This window comes from Suncus etruscus, chromosome 18, assembly GCF_024139225.1.
Source record: "Suncus etruscus isolate mSunEtr1 chromosome 18, mSunEtr1.pri.cur, whole genome shotgun sequence".
In the NCBI taxonomy this organism is placed as follows: Eukaryota; Metazoa; Chordata; class Mammalia; order Eulipotyphla; family Soricidae; genus Suncus; species Suncus etruscus.
Window position 1 is genome coordinate 51,321,486 of NC_064865.1, and position 22,422 is coordinate 51,343,907.

Below are 22,422 nucleotides of genomic sequence, written 5' to 3' on the forward strand. Positions count from 1 at the left end.
TGCTCAGTATACCATATAGGTGCCAGAATTGAGTCAGGACAAGTGCCTTACCCTCTGTGCTATCTCTGCAACATTTAGATCAGGGGTCCTCAAGCTTTTTAAATAGGGTACCAGTTTACTGTCCCTCAGACAGTTGAAGGGTGGGACTATAGTTTTAAATATATATATATATCTGAACAAATTTCTTTTTTCAAGTTTCTTCAGAAAAATACATGGAACACTTCACGAATTGGCATGTCATTCTTGCGCAGGGCCCATGCTAATCTTCTCTGTATCGTTCCAATTTTAGTATATATGCTGCCGAAGCGAGCACCTGAACAAATTTCTATGCACACTGCACAAATCTTATTTTGAAGTAAAAAATGGGAACAAATATAATATTAAAAATGAGTAAGTTAGGGCCCGGAGAGAAAGCACAGCGGTGTTTGCCTTGCAAGCAGCCGATCCAGGACCAAAGGTGGTTGGTTCGAATCCCGGTGTCCCATATGGTCCCCCGTGCCTGCCAGAAGCTATTTCTGAGCAGACAGCCAGGAGTAGCCCCTGAGCAACGCCGGGTGTGGCTCAAAAAAAAATTAATGAATAAGTTAAATAAAAAAACTTACCAATATTTCAATGGGAACTATGGGCCTACTTTTGGCTAATGAGTTGGTCAATATTCAGTTCCATATTTCTCACTGCTAGTCATAACAAGTGATGCCAGTGTGCATCAGTTAGTCTAGATCTGGCTGGAGATTTCAGATGTTTCATTCTGGAAAAAGTCTCCTTCACAGATATAAGTGCTGCCAAAGATGGTTGCCATTTTGAGTGCATGGTTCCTGAGATTAGGACTCGTCACAGAGGGGAGAGATGCATGGAAATTGAGTCTGAGAGAAGTCGAAACACAGTAGAAGGGGAGTTAGGAGAACGCAGTGTACATCCCACACATACACATTGCTGACCCAAGATGAGTTGGTTGCTAAGCAGGACAGACAGCAGCTTCAAAAACACCTGGAAGGCAGATAAATGTCCTTGGAGGGCCACATGTGGCCCGAGGTCTTATTTGGGACCCAGGAGCTCTCATATAGCAACATTACCTTTTTTTTGTTTTTTGTTTTTTTGGGGTCACACCCGGCAGTACTCAGGGGTTACTCCTGGATCTATGCTCAGAAATTGCTCCTGGCAGGCTCAGGGGACCATACGGGATGCCAGGATTTGAACCACTGTCCTTCTGCATACAAGGCAAATGCCTTACCTCCATGCTATCTCTTTGGCCCCACAACACTACCTTCTGTCTTGTGGAGACTGAAGATCACCTCCCAAATCACTGATCCCCCAACTCACCAGCTCCAGGGGTCCTGATGAAGCACTATGCTAGATATAAACCTACCCTGACCTTTCTGTAAAATCCCTGGGGAAGGTACCAATTTTGAGAAATAAATATTTCTTGTGGAGAAGGATGCTTTAAGGTTATGGCTTAGAGATTCTGATTTTTCCCCCTAGAAAACGTAAGCTGTTTTTGTTATCAAATGTCTTTGGGCCTTGTGACCCGAAATGAAGTGTCACCAAAGGTTTGAGTGCCATAGACTTTGAAATAAAATAAAATAAATTAAAATAAAATCAAGTCTGCCGACTCCAGCATTTTAACAAGTCAAAATGCCCATGTGTAATTCAGGCTTAACTTTTCAATTGCCTTAGGAGGTTGACGATGATTTTGCTTGGAATCACCACTGATTTATTTATGCTGGAGTAAAGGCTGTGCCATTATGTCTTGGTGACAACAGAAATAAGCTTTGGCCAGGTCTGTGCATAGTTTTTGGATGAAGAAAATAAATTTCGAAAAGCAATGGGCATTGCTGATTATAGATTTTTATTAAGAACAGATGTGGGGCCCTGGCTTTTAGTGGTAGACAAACTTAGGGAAACAAGCAGCTAATGGAAAACCATATTAACTTATTTTTTTAAGAAAGCACAATATTAACAAATTGAATGCATAGTCTTTTTTTCCTTCCAAAGACTGCTTGATCATCCAAACAAGTCCAGATATTTATTTATGCATCTGTTGAGTAATGTACACACAGAGGGCATGTTTTTGTTAATATACCTCCAGGCTGGAACTGAGGTTGAGAAAATAATTATAAAATCTCCTTTTACCCATGTGCTACAGCTTCAGGTTGCCCCACTTGCAAGCTGTTTGTGGCATCTCCCTTCTAATAGCTTTATCCTTGTTGGATAGAGATGCCTACACCGTGTTCTATACCACAAGGGTATTTTGTGTATTTCCAGACTGGCTTCCTTTCCCTTCCAGACTGGCATTGGCATTTAGCATTACTTTGTGGGGTGAAGACTTTGGAGAAATGACAGATCATGACCATCCCCTTTCTTGGCCTCAGCTAATCTCAGAGTTTCTTTAAGGACCATCTGCAAAAATTTCCACAAACACTTCCAATAACATGCCCTGGGCCCAAACCGATGCACTAGGCTACTTCTCACTTCAGAGCAGCATGAGGCATGGAGTTTTTCTTGGTGATCATGTGCCAAGTTTAAGAATCAGAGCTCAGGGCCCGGAGAGATAGCACAGTGGTATTTGCCTTGCAAGCAGCCAATCCAGGACCAAAGGTGGTTGGTTCAAATCCCGGTGTCCCATATGGTCCCCCGTGCCTGCCAGGAACTATTTCTGAACAGACAGCCAGGAGTAACCCCTGAGCACCGCTGGGTGTGGCCCAAAAACAAAACAAAACAAAAAAAGAATCAGAGTTCAAACCAGAGAGATTATACAGGGGTATCTAGATGCACATATTTTGTATAATTGTACATGTCTACATGCATGTGGCTTTACCCTGCTTTGATTCCTCATGCTTCTTGATCCCCTGAGCATCAGTAGATGTAGCCCTGTAGACCCCCGGAGCATTGCCAGGGGAATCACTGGCACCAAAAAAAGCACCACGTCGCTAGGTTTTCACATTGAACTACCAGCCCAGGTGGCCAAGAATCTGGGGTTTCCCCAGACCTCCTGAACACTGCTTTGGAGGCCACCCCCAATAAAAATAATGAATCAGAGCTCCCTTTGTAATAGAAGGAGAAGCAGAGATTGGAAGGCTTGGTAAACAGGACTGTAGGCTTATGCTGGTTTTATGCTCCCGTCGGTTTGCAGGATCGGAGAATTATCTCTCCGTGGTTTTACTTAAATTGACTATTTACATTTTGCCAACTGGACACATGTTTTTTAAAAAAAGAAAACAGAGGGCCTGGAGAGATAGCACAGCGGTGTTTGCCTTGCAAGCAGCCGATCCAGGACCAAAGATGGTTGGTTCGAATCCCGGTGTCCCATATGGTCCCCCGTGCCTGGCAGGAGTTATTTCTGAGCAGACAGCCAGGAGTAACCCCTGAGCAACGCCGGGTGTGGCCCAAAAACCAAAAAAAGAAAAGAAAAGAAAAGAAAACAGAGGCCTTCTTATCCACTTTACATTCTCTGCCTCATAGGCAACCATCTGTGTGGATAGCTTGCTTTCTCTTGTGTGTCCTGTAGCTTGTGGAGTAGACTTCTTTCAAATGTCTTTAATTCACAGAAAGTTTTATAGTAAGGGAACAAACAGATAGTAAAAGGATTAAGACACTTGCCTTGCATGTGGTTGATGCAAATCTGCACTGGATGTGTCCCCCTAAATTCCGCTAACAGTGACCACTGACCACAGAACCAAGACTAAGTTTTTGGGACCAGAGAGATAGTACAGCGGGTAGGGCACATGCTTTTCATGCTGCCAAACTGGGATGGATCCCTTACATCCCATTGGTTCCCCCCAGCCCACCCCCGAGCACTGCTAGGAGTAATTCCTGAGTACAGAGATAGGGGTAAGCCCTGAGCACAGCGGGGTGTGGCCTGAGAAAGACAGACAGGCAGGCAGGCAGGCAGAGAAGAAACCTGCTTCATTGCCACTAGATCAGAACACCTGCCTCAGTTCTTACACTGAGATTTTTTCCTTTGAAACAAAGAGAAACACAGAAGTGATTAGCTGCAGGACCAAAAAAACAGATCTGGAAGGACCTGTCCAGTTAAATTTGTTTATATAAACTCCCTCCAGCCCAGAGAAGGGCTAAGCATTTATTGGTTATTGGCTTGGGGGCCACATTCCACAATGCTCAGGGTTTACTCCTGGCTCTGTACTCAGGAATCACTTCTGGCAGGCTTGGGGCAGGGGGGTGGGGGGAACGGGCATGAAGAGGCATATGGGATGCTGGGGATGGTACCTGGGTCAGCTACATGCAAGCCAAGCACCCTACCCCTGGGCTCTGTGTGCATGTGTGTCTCTGTCTCTCTGTTTCTGTCTCACTCTCTCTCTCCTCTCTTCTCTTTATCTTCTCTCTCCTTTCTCTTGCCTCCTTCAGCCTTGAGCCTGACTTGTGTTGCCTTTCTGTGCTAGTTTTTCCAAAGTCTCTTTGCCTTTGGACTTCTCTCCAGCAAGAGCAGAGTTAGTTCTCTTCCTTTCTGGCTCAACACTTGGGAATAGGAAAAATCAATCTCTGGATCTTTTGAAAATGAAGCATCCAACCTGCTCTGTCTGACCTAAGGGAGTGAGTGGGGTGGGAGGAGGTTGTGAGGTGCAGAAGCGCATTTACCTGGCAGGCCTGGGCAAACTGGCTTCTTCCAGCTCTGCTGCAAGAGGTGGGGCGCTGAGGTTCCCTGCAGACCTTTCATGTTTCCGGGGCTCCCTGGTCCTCCTCATCCATGTTACAGGTGGGCCCTCAGCCAGTGCCAGACAGGCAGCTGCACCGCCCAGGGACTCAGAGCTGTTTGCAGCTCTTCTTTGTACCGTTGCCAACTCACACACACCTGGGCTTGCACCAGCTGCCTGCCCACCGCAGCCCCTTCCCACCTGGGGCCTAATCCTCCTTCCACCTGCTGCCTGGCAGGCCCTTGAGCTCCAGGCCCACCTCGACTCAGCCTCAGTGCTGCTGGGGCGAGGGGGAAAGTTGGAACAAGACCCAAGGTGCTCAGGCCTGAGAGTGCCAACGCCCACCCATTGCATGGCAATTTATGAGGGATTAAGGTTTAACTGTGAAGAAAGGGCTGGGGCTGACAATTAATTAGCCTGGTCATTTGGGGGGGGGATCAGATTTAATTGGGACCCAAGGCTTGGGTGCAAAAAAAAAAAGGGGGGGGGGAATCAAATTCTCTCTTTGGCCTGGTGAGTGTCTTGGATCGAGAAGGCAAACCACAAGTCGCCCAGTCTATTTTATTTGCCCCGGGAGGGTGTTTGCATTTTTTTTTTAAAGTGATAGGCTCAAGGAAATCATTCAGTGGGGGTTTTGCTAAAGAATCTGGGTCTTCTTTTCAGTCCAGATACTTTGCTCCTTTTTTGTCTAACAGGTCTTCCAGGTGCTGGGGGGCCAGGGCAATAACTAATCAGATCAGAGCTGGGTCTTTAGAGAGATCAGAATCCACCAAACCAGTTTCTTGCCCTTTCCCCAACCATGCCCCTCCCCACCTTGTTTCCTCCCTGTAGCTTCCCCACACTCAGTCCTACTGGTTTGCTCCTGTTTTGCAAACTACATTTCACTACATTGAAAAGCCTTTAGCCTGTGGCCCCTTTGGAAAATCCCAGGGCCCGGTTGAGAAATTGTACAGTAAAGGATATAAAAATACTACATAAATTGACCAGCAAGCAGTATAAGTTGACTCTTTATTTTTTGTTATGAAGTAACATTGCATTAAAACCAAGTGTTAGCTGCTCATAATTTTGAATCAATACTAGTACCTATTACACTCCTGTGACCACTAAGACTCCAATTCTAACTTTATCATACAGTGGGCCCTTTTATTTACCCCCCTACCCGTTTCTCCTCCTGCCCTTCTACTAATTTCTCTTTTGGTCTCATAATCCAAAGATTCATTTCCATTGGATCTAGTTTATTTCTCCATTTGGCTTCTCTGTACTGAAGTTTTCAAGTGAGAGAGGGGCCCAAGAGAAGCTGGAATAATACAGGGACAGGCTACAGGTGGCTCCAGTTTTGTCGTTAGCAGCATGTGGTTCTCCACACCCGCACCACTGAGAACCTCCCCCAGATCTCCCACGTTGGGTCAACACAGTGCTGGGAATCGCCTCAGAGCACCTTCAGGTGTGGCCCCAAAACAAATAATCAAAAGCTATAGAAACTCCAGATTCAGCTTGGGGATTAGCTTTTCAGAGGAAGTGACATCTGAGCCAAATGTTGAAAGTGAAGGCCCAGGTTGGTCCTTGTTCTCTTTGGACAGACACTGAGAAGCCACCTACAGTTGGAAGGTTTCATTCTCATTGTGTCTGACACGGTTTTGCACCATCGTGCCATACAAGAAGGTAGTCCAAGTCTCGAATCGGGAATCACCTTTTGACAGTTCCAACAACTATGAATAGCTCAGCTGGGGCCAACTTTCCCCCAAGGAAGTTGCCAATGTCCTCTTGTGGCTAATGGCAATGAGCACAACTGTCTCTTTCTGGCCTCGCTGCCTTGTGACTTTGGACAGAGAGCCTAAGATATCAATTCATTGCTTTGACAAACGTGGTTTCTTTCCAATGATGTGAATTAGTCAACAGATGAGTTGGAAGCTCTTCCTGTGTGCTTGGTACTATTCACTGCCACCTCTCAGAGGCCAAACAGACCATGCAAGATAGGAAATAGAGGCTGGGAGGGGCCAGAGAGCTAGCACCAGTGGTAGGGCATTTGCCTTGCACACAGTCGATCCAGAACAAACAGTGGTTCGAATCCCGGCATCCTAGATGGCCCTCTGTGCCTGCCAGGAGCGATTTCTGAGCACAGAGCCAGGAGCAACCCCTGCACATTGCTGGGTATGACCCAAAAACAAAACAAAACAAACAAACAAACAAAAATAGAAGCTGGGAGACATACTCAGCATCATTAAAATTAACAATACTCCCTGTTTGAAAACATTCACACTTTTCAGAAATTGTATCAGTGGTTTTTCTCTCTTTGGTCATTTTTAGAATTCTAGAATTTAACACACACTATCATTTGTGTGTGAACCACTATTAATATACACTTTTATCAGCACATTAACAAAACATTCAGTACCTCCCTGCCCTGGGGACTTTCTTGATCAAAGAATCACCACTCACTGCAATAGGGGGATATACCTTGCTGGCTCTCTGTTCACCAGTATTTCTGGTTTACTTTTGGAGGGAACTTTGTGCTACTTTATGTAAGTCAGAGCATTGTACCAGTGTAATGGTTCTATGCCCTTACCCATCCCATGTCACTTGCCTGGGTATTGTAGAAGGCTATTTTGAGAAGAAGAGTCCTGTTGAGTTGGCCTAAAGAACACAGCTTCTCTAGACAGCTATGCAGTGATCTTGGTGGATAGGGATGTTGAGGGAAGTGGTGGGCAATTTTAGAGGTTTTTTTTTTTTGTTTGTTTGTTTTTTGTTTTTTTTTTTTTTGACAGCTGTTAAATTTTGGTGCTTGCTTGTTACTGCAACTATAATCTACCAATCCTAACTGATACAGTGACGATTGTGAACCAGATCAATCTGTAAGAAATTAGAACATCTAGGATTATCTGAGATTTAGGAGGCTTTCTTTTCAAGCTATTTCTCAGAATGCTAAACCCTTTTATATGGAAACCAGCAGCACAGCACAGAGTCTGTCTCATTTTTGTTCTCACTGCAGAACCATTTGATGTTATGACCCATGTTCTACAGATGAACAGACACAGATCACAGAAATGAAGCCACTGGCCCCAAATTTTACCACATTGCTGGCGTCATACCAAAGTCCAGGAAACCTTTCAGCCTTATCCCACTGCACCTTGGAGTGCTTTTCTAGATTCTTCCTCCCTGATTAGGCACTTTTGTGCATGTTTACACAAAGCCAAAACCCATATGGACCCTGTTTCCCTTTGGGTCTCAAGCCACCTGAGCTCAAGTTCAATCACTTCATTTCAGTGCCCAGAATTTAAAGGCAAGTACCTGATGAAGTACCTGATGAAGAAACCCAGTGTGGGGGTTTCTTGAGCTAAGGTATCCCAATTATTGAAAAATAATGCAGATAATTGGCCAAGGAGGTTATTATTGTACATGACAAAACAAGCAACATTCTTTTAAATTTTTTTGTCTTTTTAAAACTTTTTAAATTTAAACTGTTGTCATTTACAAATTTGTTCATGATTGAGTTTTAGACATACAAAGTTTTAAGACCAATCCCACCATCAGTGTCAACCTCACTTCACCAATGATCCCAGAATCATCTTATGCCACCCTGCCCCAGCCTGCCAGCATAACATGCACCTCTTTAAGTTTGGTTTTTAAAGTTTGGGTCTCAGGATTTAATTGTCACTTACTCTGGCTTGGATATTTACTTCTCTGTCTGTTCTTGTTTTTGTTTGTTTGTTTTTGCTTTGTTTGGGGGCCATACTCGTTGATGCTCAGGGTTTACTCCTGGCTATGCACTCAGAAATTGCTCCTAGCTTGGAAGGATGATATTGGATGCTGGGGGATCGAACTGCAGTCCATCCTAGGCTAGTACTTGCAAGGCAGACTTACTTCTAGCATCACTGCTCCAGCCCCCTGTTCTTGTTTTTGTTTTTTTTTTTGTTTGTTTGGTTTTGGGGGGCGGGGCTATACCCAGTAGCGCTCAAGGGTTGCTCCTGGCTCTCTGCTCAGAAATCATTCCTGGCGGGCTCGGGGTACCATATGGGGTGCCAGGAATCGAACCCAGGTCCACCCAGGGTTGGCCACATGCAAGGCAAATGCCCTACCACTGTGCTATCTCTCTAGCCCAGTGGTGGGCAAGCCAAGGCTTGCGAGCCACATGCGGCTCTTTACACTTTTTAATGCGGCTCTTCTGTGTGCCTGACGGCCGCTCCAGGAGTCAGGACTCTGCTCCTAGCCTCTGTCAGTGCGCGCCCTGTGTGGCTCTCAAAATAAAATTCAATCGTGGTTTGGGCGAGATTTGGGTCAGTTAAAAAAAAAGGTTGCGGGGCCAGAGAGATAGCATGGAGGTAAGGCGTTTGCCTTTCATGCAGGAGGTCATCGGTTCGAATCCCGGGGCCCCATATGGTCCCCTGTGCCTGCCAGGAGCAATTTCTGAGCCTGGAGCCAGGAATAACCCCTGAGCACTGCCAGGTGTGACCCAAAAACCAAAAAAAAAAAAAAAAAAAAAAAAAAAAGGTTGCTCTAGCCCATCTTCTTTCTGTTCTTAACACTACCAATGCACCTGAGACCTTTAACCCCTGTCTCCTATTATTTCATATGTGTCTTTCTCCACCCCAACTTAATTTATTTTCTTCTCTAGATCTGGGCCAAGGGTATTCTTGAACCCCCACCTTCATTTAAGTCATTGCATTTCTTTATGAAGTTATTCTAAATACTACATCTTGTATTTATCCTTTTTATGGATTACTTTATTTAATATAATTATAATATTGTCCAGTTTCATCCATGTTGCAGCAAATTGCATGATGGTATCATTCCTTACAGCTAGGTCATATTCCATTGTATATATGTACCACATCTTCATGATCCACTTGGACATCTAGGTTGATTCCAACTCTTAGCTATTGTACTGAATACTTATATAAGCAAGATCTTTGGGTAAGCAACAGGCAGAGAATTTCTACCCCTCAAAAAAATGTTCACTCTCATCATTTTCTTGAAAAGATTGTTGAACCCAAGCAGAACAAATGTTTGTCAGTCCTCTAATGTCAAAGGCCTCCCATTCCTCTTTCATAATTCTGTGCAGTGTGTCAATGTTTTGCTACTCTTTTTGATTTATAGATAAATGTTCCCAATTGCCCCATATTTGCACATTTCTGTTGAGCATCAGGCTATATACAAAGAAGGGAAAGTTCTGGGAGGACAGGGTTCTTGTCTTCTTATCATTTGATGGATATAAATTCCCCCTGATGTCCAGCAGGCCATGAACCCTGAGGGAATCACAGACCACACCCCTTTATTTTGTCAAGCAAATAAATGAAGTAAAAAAAAAAACCTATAACCACAGGCAAAGATTATAAAACAAACAAAGGGTCAGAGCAATGATAGCATAGGGGCTAAGGCTTTTCATGCAAGTTCAATATCCAGTTGAATATGCAGCACTGTAACTGGTTCACACCAAGCATCTTTAGTTTGATATCTGAGCACAGAGCCAAGAAGAAATCAGGAACACTGCTGGGTGTGATTCACACCCCTTCCCAAATTGGAATGGAATGGAATGGAGTGGAAGAATAGAATAGAATAGAATAGAATAGAATAGAATAGAATAGAATAGAATAGAACAGAACAGAACAGAACAGAACAGAACTAGAGGCGAGGAGAGGAGAGGAGAGTGGAGGGGAGGGAAGGGGAGGGAAGGGGAGGGGAAGAGAGTGGAGGGGAGAGAAGGGGAGAGGAGGAGAGGAGAGGAGAGGGGAGGGGAGGAGAGGGAAGGGGAGGGGAGGAGAGGGAAGGGGAGGGGAGGAGAGGAGACGGGAGGAGAGGGGAGGGGAGGGGAAGGGAGGAGAGGGGAGGAGAGAAGAGGGGAGGGGAGGGGAGAGGAGAAGAGAAGGGAAGGGAGGGGAGAGGAGGGGAAGGGAGGGGAGAGGAGAAGAGGGGAAAGGAGGGGAGAGGAGGCCAAGGGAGGGGAGGGGAGAGGAGGAGAAAGGAGGGGAAGGGAGAGGAGGGGAAGGGAGGGGAAGGGAAGGGAGAGGAGGGGAAGGGAGGAGAAGAGAAGGGAGAGGAGGGGAAGGGAGGGAAGGGGAAGGGGAGGGGAGGGAAAGGGGAGGGGAGTGGAGTGGAGGGAAGGGGAACGGAGATGAGGGGAGGGGAGAGGAGGGGAGGGGAAAGGAGGGGAGGGGAGAGGAGGGGAGGGAGGGGAAGGGGAGGGGAGGGGAAGAGAGAAGAGGGGAGTGGAGGGGAAGGGAGATGAGGGGAAGGGAGAGGAGGGGAAGGGAGAGGAGGCGAGGGGAGAGGAGGGGAGGGGAAGGGAGAGGAGGGGAGAGGGGGGGAGGGGAAAGGAGAGGAGGGGATGGAAGAGGAGAGGAGAGGAGGGGAGGGGAGGAGAGAGGAGGGGAGGGGAGGGGAGAGGAGGGGAGGGGAGGGGAGAGGAAGGGAGGGGAGGGGAGAGGAGCGGAGGGGAGGGGAGGGGAGAGGTGGGAAGGGGAGGGGAGGGGAGCGGAGGAAAATGTGGTCTTATCAAAATGAAAGACTGTTTTTTACCAAACCTGAAAAGATTACCTTCTTAATAGCTGTAGCTTAGATATACCTGAATATCTAATATATACCTGTATACACACACACACACACACACACACACACACACACACACACCTTCTAAGACCTGTTGCCAACCATAGGTCAGTTGCAAAGGTTTTGTGAATTCTCAGTTCCAAATGACAGTGGACCTAGAGAGGTAAAATAAGGGTAAGTGTTCTTACTTTTCATGCAGCTGATTCTGGTTCCATCTCTCCAACACACACACACACACACACACACACACACACACACACACACACACACACTTCACAGAATGACCTCCATACACAAAGCAGGGAGAGATGGCCCCTAACATCCCTGACAACAACAAAATGTAATTCTTTCCTTTGTGTAAGCTAAAAACTCTTTAAGTTTTTCTGTATTAGGTATACCTACTAAATATTAACAAGGATTCTATTACTACTCTTATTATAGCCCACTTATGAAGAACATAATTTAAATCTTAGGCTTTGGGAGAAGTCCAAAATTTGGTTGGATTTGCTAACACCTGTCTAGACCTGGCTTCTTCGAATGGGAACCAAAACTCAGTCAATAACCAATGACCACACATTGCAATGGCCGTTGTTCAAACAACTCTTGGTGAATGTATATTCCTCTTTGATGTACAAACTCCTCACTCAGCAACATTCTCACCTTGGAACAAGACTTAAAAAGTGTTTCCACTGCTTTTTGAAAAAAAAAAAAAAAAGCAGTCCTTTGGGCCAAAGAAATGGCTCAAAGGACTGGCATGCATGTAAGATGCCTGAGCTCAAACCCTGGCATTGCATGATCAATCCCCCTGGGTACTGCCAGGAAATCACCTGTGGGCAGCAAGCCCAGAAGATCCCTCAGCTCCAGGGTTGTGTCCCCAACACAACCCAAAAGAGAACTCCTTATTTGGGCAATTTTGCATTCAGTTTGTGTCATCCTCTCACAGTGGTAAAAGATAAAAGTTCATAGAGAGATTTTATCATATGCATACACATACGTGTGGGAGATACTGAAAAGATATGCATTCTCTGGAACAGGTGCAAATATATGCCACAAGAGTGGGCCTCCAAGAGGCTACACTCCGCAATGAATGAAGCTTCCTTTTGTGTTGTTATGTCAACTCTGCATCTACATAGGCCCATTTCCTTCTCTCTCTATAGCTGGTTCTTACCCTTTGTGTAGTTTTAGGGAGAGGTTAAGTCAATCCTTTGTTGCTAATCTCATATGGAATGGCATTGTGCTCAAGGCCTGCATATGCAACCAACTCATAAATTCCTGGCAAGCAACATCCCTATCAGATTCTTTTTTTATTAGTTTTGTTTTGTTTGGGGGGGCCACACCCGGTGACACTCAGGGGTTTCTCCTGGCTATGCGCTCAGAAATTGCTCCTGGCTTGGGGGACCATATGGGACTCCAGGAATGGAACCACTGTCTGTCCTAGGTCAGCACATGCAAGGCAAATGCCCTACTGCTGCACCACTGCTCCAGCCCCTGATTCACAAAGTTATTCATAGTTGAGTTTCAGGCATGCAGCTTTTTATCACCTTCACATCCCCAGTGGCAATTTCCCTCTAGCATTTATCCTCCCACCCCAACCTGCCTCTTTGACAGGCACTTTTCATTTTTCATTGTATTGTTTTATTTAAACAACGTGATTTGCATGCAGTTGTTTCTGGCATCCCACATTCCAACACCAATCCCATGACCAGTGTAATATTCTTCCATTTTTGTTCCCAGTTTCCCACTGGCCCCCAACTTACTTTCTTGGCAGGCATGAAATAAGTTACTTTATATTGCTTGTTACAATTGAATGGTAATGGAATTATCAGAAAAAAATCAGTAAAAGAAAATTTGTGAATATAGTTACATCTTAAAATGGGGTCTTTAAGTCATGGTCTGAAGGTTTACTAGGAGATAGGGGGAAAGCTGTCCCCTTTACTCTGCGAATACTCAGTTTTGTTTTGTTTGTTTGTTTTTTCTCACAATTATTGGGAGTTTTTGCAGAGATCATGAAAAGTCATGAAGTTGGGTCATTTGCGTAGCGGCAATTGCGGGATGTGGATATAGCTGCCAAGGCTTGGCAGAGAAATTTAGTGCCCTCCCACCCCACCCAGCAAATATTTTAAAGTTTGGTTATTGTCAGTTCTTTTTAAATAATAATGTTTTGGGCCCGGAGAGGTAGGGCATTTGCCTTGCATGCAGAAGGACATCCCATATGGTCCCCCGTGCCTGCTAGGAGCTATTTCTGAGCACAGAGTCAGGAGTAAACCCTGAGCACTGCCGAGTGTGACCCAAAAACCAAATAATAATAATAATAATAATAATAATAATAATAATAATAATAATAATAAATAATGTCATTATTTAAGCACCATGATTACAAACTTGTTTGTACTTGGTGTCCTTTTTTATGGTTATTATAGTTTAGTCCTCATGCTTTCAGTTTTGTTAGTTCAATGGCTCAGATGTACTTTTAAATTACACCTCTTTATCGCCATTAAATGTGTCCAAAGTCCCTATCCCCAACCCCTACTCCTTTACCCTCCTTTTACCTCCTCTTTCATTCTCCTTTACAGTTTTTTTTTCCCTATCCTCAGGTTCCAGAGTAATCTAGGTATCCCTGCTTTGTTGTCTGGCTTTCCCTTATCCTGTTACTCAATATACCACAAATAATTCTTTTATTTTATTTTGGTTTTTGGGTCACACCCGGCAGCACTCAGGGGTTACTCCTGGCTCTATGCTCAGAAATCGCTCCTGGCAGGCTTGGGGGACCATATGGGATGCCGGGATTCAAATCACCATCCTTCTGCATGCAAGGTGAACGCCCTACCTCCTTGCTATCTCTTCAGCCCCAACTACAAATAATTCTTACAATATTTTACTATGTATTGCCTAGAGGCCTAATAAGTGCTTGCCTGCCAAGCAGGCTGAGAGTTTGTATCCTTAAAGGCTGATTGTAGGGACTGAAGCAATCGTACAGCAGTTAGGGCAATTGCCTTGCATGCAGCTGACTTGTGTTTTCTCCTTTTCTCCTGGGCATCCCATATAAGTTCCTCTGAGCCTGTCATAGATGATTCCTGAGTTCAGAGCCAGGGGTAATTCCTGAGCATTGTTGGGTGTGGCCCCAAAACAAAACAAAAAGACTGAGTATCTATTTGTACATTCTAAAACAAATAGATTAGTATCTACTTTCTTCCTGTTGTTTTTGTTGAGGACAATTTTTATAGCCGTTTTAAGTTCACAGGTAATTTGAAAACAAAGTACAGAAAATTTTCAGACTCCCCGTCCTCTCAACATGTACGGCTTCCTTCATTACCACAATGACCCCCACTAGCAATTTGTTGAAAGATGAGTCTGCATTGATACAGCTTAATGTCTCCCAAGTCCATAGTTACATTTAGTTCGTTCTTTCTGGGTTTCTTGTTTGGTTTGGTTTGGTTTGGTTTGGTTTGGTTTGGTTTGGTTTGGTTTTTGGGTCACATAGGCAGTGCTCAGGGGTTACTCCTGGCTCTGTGCTCAGAAATCACTCCTAGCAGGAAGGCTCAGGGAATCATATGGGATGCCGGGATTCGAACCACCATCCTTCTGTATGCGAGGCAAATGCCCTATCTCCATGCTATCTCTCTGGCCCCTAGTTCGTTCTTTCTTGAATAGAGGAATCAACCTTTTGAGAAAAAAATTTTGTTTATTTTGCTTCTAAGTGTTTGGGTGAGATGGAGAACAGGAGATAAGGCAATTGCCTTGCCGCTGCAACTTTTCAACTTTCCAGCATCACATACAGTCCTCAGAGCACCAGCAGAGGTAACCCCTGATCCTAGAACATATATTAGGCCCTCAACACTACAGGGTATGGCAACCACCACTCCACCTAAAAAAAAAAAAATTGAGTTTTTTAGTTTGATTATAGCTTTTAATGCTTCATTATTTATTTTCCCAAATCACAAATTATCAGAAAACTTTTTTTTTTTCTTTTTGGTTTTTCGGCCACACCCGGCGTTGCTCAGGGGTTGGTTACTCCTGGCTGTCTGCTCAGAAATAGCTCCTGGCAGGCACGGGGGACCATATGGGACACCGGGATTCGAACCAACCACCTTTGGTCCTGGATCGGCTGCTTGCAAGGCAAACGCCGCAGTGCTATCTCTCCGGGCCCAAATTATCAGAAAACTTTGAACCACAGCACAGAGGAATTTGTTTGTTCGATTCTAGGTCACACCCAATAGTGCTCAGGTATTCCTGACTCTGTGCTCAGAAATCATTCCAGCTGGCGCTTGGGGGACCATATATGGTGCCTGAGATTGAACCCAGATCAGCCATGTGCAAGGCAAGTGTTGACTATAATGTACTTATGCTCCAGTCAGTGCCAAGTATTGTGTTCATGGCTGTGTGTGTGTGTGCGTGTATGTGGACTATTTAAGGGTCAGTGCTACCAAAGACTTATTTCTCCAAATTCTACAATGCCAATTTTCCTCCTATGCTCCTGCTCCTAGACAGTCTTTCTACAAGACCTAAGGGCCCTGGGCATCAGAGAAGTATCTCTGATCCCTGGTGACATCAGGCAGGCATGCTCAGAGCAGAGCCTCTGCAAGACTCCAGTTGACAAAAAGGTCTCATGCTAACAGCGAAAGAATGCAGCCTCAAGCCACAGGCTGTGTGTTTAGATATTCCAGGCTTTCTTGCTTTTAGGGGAAACTATTCCTCATTTTTGGATCTTTGTGAAGCTGATACAGTTTTGAAGTAACTAAGAACAGTGCTTTGTAGTGTTATCCTTGATGTGGACTTACCAGCCATTCACCTTGAGATTCCAATTCTATATTTTTGGCAAGAATAATGCAAAGGTGGTGTTCTTTTTCTTTGCATTCTGTCTGTCTGTCTGTCTCCATTATTGCCTTGCATATGACCAACCCATTTGATCCCTAGCACCACCAGGGTGCACTCCTGAGTTCAGAGACAGAAAAAAAAAAAAAAAAAACACAACTTGAGTAACATCAGACATGGTCCCCCAAATCCCTCAAAATGGGGGGGGGATTGCACAGACTTCATATTTATTTTATCTGGGAACATCTCAACCATATAACATAGTTTAGTACAAATTATTGTTCTGCATTCCCATGGACTTGGGTAACAGAACTCTTGTTTGGGTTTTGTTCTATGGCCACACACACAGTAGCTCTCAGAGGTTACTTCTGGGTCTGTGCTCAGAGCTCACTCCTGGCAGGCACAGGGGACATATGGGATGCTGGGGGATTGAACGCTGGTAGGCCATGAGCAAGGCAAATGCCCTACCCGTTATGCTATCCCTCCAGTCCCAGGAGCAAAATGATTAAAAAGGAAAACAGAATAGAAGATAAGAAGAAAGAGTAAAGCAACAAGAAAATTTGAGATAACATATTGTATCTTCCATTGAAGTCATTCATTGTCAAAAGGTTTATTTAAACTCTTGTTGCTAGTTAATCAATTTGTTACTTTTGTTTCTGAACATTAGGCTTTCTGAACATTGCCTTCAAAATTGATGTGTCCTTAGAGCAGGGGTCTCAAACTCAATTTACCTGGGGGCCGCAGGAGGCAAAGTCAGGGTGAGGCAGGGCCACATATGGAATTTCACCAAAAATAAAGTCCTCAAATGTCATTATTAACAGTTTTATTTCTTCTGAACATGAATAGAACATTGAGTGAAGATCATGAACGGTTCTTCTGAACATGGCATCTTTTGCCTATTCCTTGCTGCCAGAGACTTGACAGCGCTTCTTCTCACAAATCTGAACCACATTTGGCTTTAGAGAGGAAGCAGTTGAGACCCTCAGTATAGCTTGAAGATGATCATCATTGTCTAGACCTGTACTTTGACTTATTGAAGTTCAATGTGGAGAATAACTTTTCACACAAATATGTGCTCCCAAAAAGGCACATGGTGTGCTTGAACATTCAGGAAAGCTCAGGGAAGCTGGGGGGCAATTCTCTCAAAAATTACCCATGCATGTTTGCTTTTCCACTAATCTCCCTGAACTTGGTTTTGAGATCAGAGTTGCATTGCAGGTCAATGAACTCCATTTGAAGCACAGGAGGGGCATCTTGCACATCAAAGGAAAAGGGGTCCACAAAAATTTGGAAAGTGGCTCTGTGCTTTTTGAAGTCTGCAAATGTATGATCAAATTTCTTCTCTAGCTTAAAAATAGCATCAACATATTTCTCACCACTGAATGGTATGCCTGCATCCACAAGTTCCTTGCATGCTGGGAAATGGCAAAGGTTTGTCTGAGAAAGCTGGGATTTCCATAACACAAGTTTTGTGGAGAATGTTCTCATGTTGTCATAGGCAGCACTGAGAAGCTGCCCCGGGCCTTGTAACATCTTGTTTAGTACATTCAGCTATGTGTGATGTCAACAAGAAAAGCTAAGTCCATGAGCCATTTGTGATCACTCAACTTAGAAACAGCATTCCCATCCTTCTCCATGAAGGCTTTCACTTCTCTCAACTCAAAAAATCTTTTCAGTACATTTCCCCTGCTGAGCCAACGTACCTCGGTGAAATAGAGCACATCTCCATATTCTGACTCCATTTCCTCTAAAAAAGCACATTTAAGCCCCTGAATCTGATTTGGTTGATGCATTTCACAACAACAGACATCACATTGTCACACGGCAGGCATTTACTGCAAAGGACCTGCTGATAATGCAGTGAGAGCAATGGCCTTCTCTACACCCTCCTCTTCAAGTTTTTTTTTTGAACAATGAACAATGAACACCAGTCCATTTTTCCTCCCTGTCATCGATGGCGCTCCAACGGTTATTATTCCAACAAACCTCTTCCATAGCAAATCTGCATTCTCAATGGCATCACACAGATGCCGAAATATCTCATTAGCGGTGGTCTGGCCATGCATTGGAATTACTGTGAGCAGCTCCTCTGTCAATTCAAAATTGCAATCAACACCACGAACATAATTTTTGAGCTGCGCAGTGTCTGTTATATCTGTGCCCTCCTCAAGAGCAACTGAGGATGCATCAAAACATTTGACTTTCTCACACAGTTGATGATAAATGTCACTTGACATGTCAGAAATGCACTCAGCCACAGTGTTGGCAGAAAAGCTGATTTTGCTAAACTGATCTTTCTTTTCTGGACAGATAATGCTTGCAGCCTGTAACATACATTTTTTTTTTTACAAACTCTCCTTCTGGGAATGGTTTCCCTGCCTTAGCAATCATCTCACTAACCATGTGACTAGCTTCGACTGAGGCAACATTCTCTTTGGTTGCTTTCTTGAAGAAATCTTGTTGCCTCATTAGACATGCTTTAAGACTGGCAACCTGCTTGGCTTTCTCATTTCCTTGATATTTTGCATATTCCTCAGCATGTTTAGTTGAATAATGGCATTTCAAGTTGTATTCCTTGTGCACTGCAACATTCTCTGAGCAAATAAGACATGTGGGGATGCCCCTGTGCTCAACAAAGAAATACTGCGTCTCCTACTTTTCCTGAAAGTGTCTGTGCTCGTCATCAATCTTTCTCTTCACTGCAGGCTTTCATGAAGTCATGATGAAGGTATGACAAAATCTAATTCTGTAATAAACTTCTCTCCCTTCTCTCCCTTAGGCCTCCAATAATGCAAGGGATAGCGGGCAGGAGCAGTGGAAATGACGTCTGCACTAGGCGCAAAGTGTTCACGATTATTCACTTACCGAATATTCGTAATAAAAAATTGCATTAGTAAGAAAAAAAATACAAAAAATCGCATTAAACATTTGCATACCCCGAACGGAACTGCTCGGGGTATGCAAATGTTTAATGCGATTTTTTTCTTACTAATGCGATTCTTATTGCGATTATTCGGTAAGCGAATAATCGCGAATACTGCAATATTTGAAGGCCAGCCACGGGCCACAAAATGTTTTACGGAGGCCCACAAACGGCCCGTGGGCCGCAAGTTTGAGACCCCTGCCCTAGAGGGATGACAGTATATAAAAAAAATAAATTGGAGTTGTTCAGGAATTCCAAGCACTATTGCTGATACTACAGCTTTTGTGGGACATGGTTTCGGCTGCTAGGGCTTCCTAAAGTATGAGAAGGAGTGGGCAGAAAGAAGATGGGAAAGATGCCAGTACTCACTTCATAAAAGTCCTGGTGATGCCAGCCCAAATACCAGCATATTTGGAGTTTTGGTCAGATTGCTATCTCTGCAGAGACCCCTATAGGAGTAGGGAAACAGAGACATTGGTGAAGTGGCAACTATGGTTGATGGAGGTAGCAGGCGTGGCTTCTGCAGGGGAATGACTCGGCCCACCCATTTCTCCCTTGATTGCCATCTTTCAGTTGCATGAACAGTGTATCCATGATTTTTCACAACTTGGGTTACATCTCTTTTGATTATAGATTGGGTCTGCGGAGCTGGCCCAATGTAGACATGGTGACTGGATTTATGAGGTGTGGTTTTCCTAGTGCTATTTTAAACTTCCCTTTTTTTAAATTTTAATTCTGATGCAGTGATCTGTAAGCTCACTATTATCATTATTTAAAAATGTCCCAAACAGCATCCCTAGCAGGCTATAAACTTAATTAAAATGGGTGATCTGATTGCTACACCAAAGAGTAAGTCCTCCACCTCTTCCTGTCCTTGGGCATCCTTATCCCCTTGAGTCATGGCAGCATTGAAAGTTGGCTGATGACAAGCCCCATAATAGTTTCTACATGTTCAAGTGAAAGAAAGAATCACATGCCTCTTACTTAAAATAAAAAGCTTAATGAGGTTGACATCCTGAAACCTAACGCAGGCTCAGAGCGAGAACCTTTGGACCAAACAGCCAAGTTGTAAAACCAAGGAAAAGTCCTTGAAGAAAATTTAAAAGTGTTGCCTCAGTGATCATTACTATTTGAACACCGGTGCATATGACTGGTGACTTTTACTTGGTTGTGGCTTACTTAAAACAAGTTGCCGTGTCCATGTCAATAAAGAGACAGTCACAGCAGTGTGGATAGATAATCACCCCAGATATAGCACTCCCTGATACAGAGCGAAGACCAAGATTTTTTTAGTTCTCTGACAGCTAAGGGATGAGGAAGCTGTGTAAGAAAAGTTAGCAGCAGGAGAAGTTGGTTCATGAAGTTGAAAGAAAGAAGCCATTTCTGTAACATGTAATGAAAGAAATGCAATGCAAGAAATGCCAGAGGAAGCAGCCTGTGCTGGTATTAAAACTACAGAAAGTTTTCTAGGAATCCTAATGAAGATCATTGCCGTTGATAGCTAGACTGAAGAGCAGAGTTGCCATATAGACAAACTTCCTTTTATTGGAAAAAGATGCCATCTAGAGAGGAAAGAAAGCTCAGTGTCTGACTTCAAAACTTCAAACAACTGATTCTTTTGAGGGCTAATCCATCTGGTAATTTCAAGTTGAATCCAGTCATAATTCCACCATTCTGAAAACCTAAGGGGAGGGCTCTTGAGGTGCTAAGTATTTTTGCTGTGTCCTATATTGGAAGCACCAAACCTAATGATAACTTATCTGTTTCTAAGATGGTTTGTTGAATATTTTAAATCCACTGTTGTGACTTGATACTCTGAAAAATAAGTTTCCGTTTTCAAATATTGCCACTCATTGGCCATGGATCTGGTCCTCCATGATCTCTGATAGAGAGAATGTGGGTATCCCTTCCCCCAATTTCCTGTTTCTTCCACCTGGATGGTCAGACCTACCCATAACTGGGAGTGGTCTGCAGTTTGGAATAAAGAATATAAGATGCTGGCTGAGGGAAGGAAGCGTGAATAGAGGAGACAGAGAGCCAGAGGAGGAGCAGGATAAAGGAAGCCTGCTTAGAATAAGCTGAGCATAGAAGTCATGTGAAGAAATGCACATGGCAGATAGGGTCATAGAATAAACTAAGCTGTCTCTGATGAAACTTTAACGGATTGCCTGTGACTATTTCTACACTGTTATCCTGCAACCTTCAGACCTGCTGGCCAAAGAGCTACAGGAGCCATGCTGGGCCAGGGAGGCCTTACCCCACCACGTGGACTCTTTATATTTTATATTAAAACAACAGGGAAAAACAAAGAGTTGAATTGCCCTGCCTTGCCATGCCTACTAATAAAATATTCATTTGGTATCCCATATCAAGAAGTTTTTCTTGGATAAAGTCTTTATTTTCAACGGACATTTCTTAAGGCTTTTTTTTTTTTTGTCATAGTTATTGATTCTTGTTACAAAATGGGACAAATTTCATTGAAAACTTTCTGGACACACAGTACAATGGTTAAAGTATGGAATCAACCTATGTGTCCCATCACAAATGAACAGATTTTGAAGATGGGGTATGTATACACAATGGAATACTATGCAGCTGCAAGGAATGATGAGATCATGCAATTTGCTGCAACCTGGTTGGAATTGGAAGATATAAGAATAAGCCAGAAGAAGAAAGGCAAGCGTAGGAAGATGATCTGTATCATATAGAATAGCTGAATAAGGAATGTAGTAAAGCAAGAAGCGGGATGCCTAGTTCACCCCTGATCTCAGAGCATAAAGAGGACAGAAATAAAACAAGGTTGAAATGAAGAAGACAAAGGAAAAGAAATAAAACCAGGTTGAAATGAAGAAGACAAAGGAAAGGAATGGGTGGACAGAGTTTGGGGCTTCGGTCATATTTGTGATGTGGCAAAGTGGGAGAGCTCTATGTCCAAAACACAGATTCAACAACACTGGAAACATGAGATCTAAGCTCCAACCACTGAACTTTTTTTTATGTGCTTGTCAAGGTGGTAGGTAAACGTGGGAAAGGTAAGGAAAGATGATGGAATATGGGAGCACTGATAATGGGAGTTGGCACTGGAGGTGGGATTGATGTTGAAATATTATTATATGCCTGTAGAATAAAAGCACTTGAATGGGCTGGATGGAGGTGGAGGGAGAGATGAGGCCTTTCTCCTCTAGCCCAGGCCACGTGTCTCCAACCCCCTCCAGCTGGCGGGGATATCAGCTTTATTCATGGCCCTAGCCACATATGTGTGGCCTATCATAACCTTTTACGCTGGATCCCTATTCAGCCCTGCATTGCCTTTCAGCCATCTCTCCTCCAGCTGCTTCACTCTCACTCCATCCATCCTCCCAATCCCCTCTCCAAATCCCCTCCTGCCCTTCAGGCAAAACCTTTTGTTACCCGTCAAAGACCCCTCCCAGAAATGGGCAGGTCTTATTAGCAGGTAAGGTTACAGGAAGAATGGGGGATGGGGTAACATATGCC

General features: G+C 44.0%; 1 non-coding gene across 1 annotated transcript; it reads right to left on the reverse strand.

Moving 5' to 3' along the window:
* Positions 1-206: 206 nt before the first annotated feature.
* Positions 207-313, reverse strand: LOC125996708 (U6 spliceosomal RNA). Its single transcript, XR_007491389.1, has one exon. It is a non-coding gene; the product is annotated as a U6 spliceosomal RNA (small nuclear RNA).
* Between the last annotated feature and the right edge of the window lie 22,109 nt (positions 314-22,422).